Source organism: Limulus polyphemus, unplaced genomic scaffold, assembly GCF_000517525.1.
Source record: "Limulus polyphemus unplaced genomic scaffold, Limulus_polyphemus-2.1.2 Scaffold5273, whole genome shotgun sequence".
Taxonomy (NCBI): Eukaryota; Metazoa; Arthropoda; class Merostomata; order Xiphosura; family Limulidae; genus Limulus; species Limulus polyphemus.
In genome coordinates, this window is record NW_013670883.1 from 28,933 (window position 1) to 32,228 (window position 3,296).

The 3,296-nt window shown below is 34.8% G+C and overlaps 1 protein-coding gene across 1 annotated transcript in view; it reads right to left on the minus strand.

The window, feature by feature from the left end:
• Positions 1-2,828, minus strand: part of LOC106472359 (actin, cytoplasmic 1-like) — a 7,464-nt gene extending 4,636 nt beyond the window's left edge. Inside the window, exon 1 of the mRNA XM_013932996.2 lies at positions 2,638-2,828. The gene's annotated coding sequence lies outside the window, so the exon portion shown is untranslated. The remainder of the gene's footprint in view (positions 1-2,637) is intronic.
• Between the last annotated feature and the right edge of the window lie 468 nt (positions 2,829-3,296).

A 3,296-nucleotide genomic window follows, 5' to 3' on the forward strand; every position in this document is an offset into this window, starting at 1 on the left:
AAACACGTTTAGATTGAATGGTAATTTATAATCAGTCACAAGAACGTCGAATCTGAATCACTTGAAAAAAACACGGGGGTGCTTAACTTTTTTCCAGGTGTATATTTACAACTAAAAGCATCTGACAATAGTTTTCAATTGTTAATTAATGGGTGTTTTAAATTGAATTTTGACTAGTAATATTCGTCTGAAAATGTGTTCTCAAAACCCATGAACCATTGTTTAAAAATGATTACCGTGGATAAAAAGGAGATTCATTTTTGTTCACCTTATAGGGCCTCAAAAACTCAACCAAATACCGGTCTGTACGTTAAGATAGTAATAACATCGTTATTGTATTGACTTTATTATTACTCTGATTTTAATTCTAGATCGTTCTTATTGAATTTTTTTTTGGTCAAGTTAGATCTAGTAACCGCGATTTACAAATAATGTGTCACCAAGAGGTTGAATTTAAGAAAATATCCGTATTCAGAGATTTCACGTAACAATAATCGACACTCGAAAGGTACTTCGTGTAAACTAGCAATAAGTAAATTCACAGTTACGTTTGTGGCCGAGTGTTTAAAATCTAAATTCAAAGAAATCTAATAGGCTTTTTCAACCTGAACAGCGTTGTGTCCCTAATAAGGCGGAGGGTAACCAATCAGCAACATCTGGACTTTGTCCTGTTATTTGAACGTAAATAAAAAAAAACGAATACAGTTAACTTTATAAGGTACCCAAAGCTAAGAACGTAGAGCATGTTCAGTGGCATCACTGCTCAGATTTTTAATCGTAGCTGTAAAATTCAAACTGAACAAGAGGGAATCCTCAATAGCCGCGGCACTTGAAATTATTTTAGGCGTGATTAGAGTAAATTAATCTGTGAAATTTTGGGCGTGTTCAAATACCCCAATCAAAAGGGTTAAACATCTAGAGTTGAAAACTGTAATTAGGTCTCAAATCGGTCAAGAGATGACGCAACTATGAGCTAAAAGTTTTGTACTTGAAAAAAACAACAACAAAGAAAACTCAGAGCCGTTCTATGAGCCGCTATGCCGCTGTAAAAAAACAGTTATTTTTGTCTATAGTAATAATTTCTACCATCAGATAAGAGGATTTAATGTATTTCACGCAAAGCTACTGGAAGGCTATCTAGGCTAGCCGTACCTAATTTAGAAGTGGTAGACTAGAGGAAAGGCAACTAGTCAACACCACCCAACGCCAACTCTTGGGCTACTCTTAACCAACGACTAATGGAATTGACCGTCACATTATAAGAGCAAGCATATTCGGGGATGGGTTCAAACCCGCGATCTACGGATTGCGAGTTCAGCGCTCTAATCACCAGGGCACGCCAAGGATACAAAAATATAAGAATTGTTGATCTAAGAATGAAGTCATATGTGACGTCACAATTACTAAGATACTTTGAATGTGACGTCATATTGGCTAAGATACTTTGAAGATCATTTTGTAATTTAAAATCAAGGTTTTTGAAGATTTAAACTGGCTTAATTTTAGTCAAGTTTTAAATAATCTTGAATTCTAGATCCAAACGTTAAATTCACTGTTGAAATGGCTTATACATTAGTACATATTTTGGATATATATTGATTGAAATATCTGGCCAAAACTCGTTAGACTTTATAAACAGACCAATTCCTCGCTTATTTAGAATTTAGAAATAACCACTCTAGACACGTTAAAAGAAATATCCCATGTACGTTAACAACATTCACTTTTCAGACTATGTTTCTTGACCTTGTAACAATATTCTATTTTAGCATATTAAGCTTCAGGCTTATTGTTGTTTGTTTGTTTTTGAAGTTAAGCACAAAACTACACAATGGGCTATCTGTACTCTACCCACCACGGGTATCGAAACCCCGATTCTAGCGTTGTAAGTCCGCAGACATACCGCTGTGCTACTGTGGGGCACTTATTGTTGTAAAGTAACAAATATTGTTAAACCGCACAGGCGACGAATATATCAAAATTAAACAATAGGTTGAACAATAGCCAAGTTTTTATATATATTTATTTAAAGAAGGATGACGTTTCGAGCTAGGGCCCTTCGTCAGATCGTACAAACTGTATAAAACCAATAAACAAGATTATTATATGAGAGTTATTTTATTAAGAAAAATTTGAAAGTACTTTGAATGTAAATACTTTGTGACTTTTCTGTGTTTCTTAGAACGTTTTTTTGTTTGGTAATTAGTGAGTGTTTTGAATTTAATTTTAACTACTAATTATATGTCTAATAGACATTGTACACCCAGACCTGGTTTGAACTTGGTGACGTTACGAATTAAACGCCTGGTTTGAACTTGGTGACATTACGAACTAAACGTCTGGTTTGAACTTCGTGACATTATGAATTAAACGTCTGGTTTGAACTTGGTGACATTACGAACTAAATGCCTGGTTTGAACTTGGTAACATTACGATATTAAAACTAAACGCCTAGTTTGAACTTGGTGACATTACGAATTAAACGCCTGGTTTGAACTTGGTGACATTACGAACTAAACGTCTCGTTTGAACTTGGTGACATTATGAACTAAACGTCTGGTTTGAACTTGGTGACATTACGAACTAAACGCCTGGTTTGAACTTGGTAACATTACGATATTAAAACTAAACGCCTACCTATTTTGGTAAGTCGCTGGAACGTGTAGATCTTCAACCTTGGCTGTCTGTCTGATAAATGAGGGTTTAGAAGATCACTATAAGGTAATTTATATACTAAATTATCAAAGGTCACCCGCTCGGAAACTCATTTGTCATGAATATTGTTATCATGCTGTCACGTACACGTATTGATATTAATGTGCTTAACACTACGTAAATTTATCAAAACTACGACGCAGCATAGCCATATATGGTCATGAGCTTCGAACCAGCTATTATCAGTCATTATGGGTAAATCGATATAAGCGTAATGATTAAACCTAATCCATGTATTTCCCGTTGCAAGAAGCGCGTCAGTTAGTTTTGTTGAAAAAACAACAACAACCCTTAATGAAGAATGGAACTGATAAGCAGGATTATTACAGAAACTGTTGTTTCTATAACTACGTCCCACGTAATCGTTGCTATGATAACAAATCGGTATTTTATCAGTATTATTTCGATATAAATTATCTTACATGGGCAGAGATGATGAAAACGTTTCACATATTATATTTTGTTTGACTCACTCAGGCTCAAGTGTGCTCATAGCTAACTTCGTGTTTTTCACAGACAATTGTAAAATAAATGACCGTACAGTACGGCCCGTATTAGATCCGTAAGTAAATATCAACAGT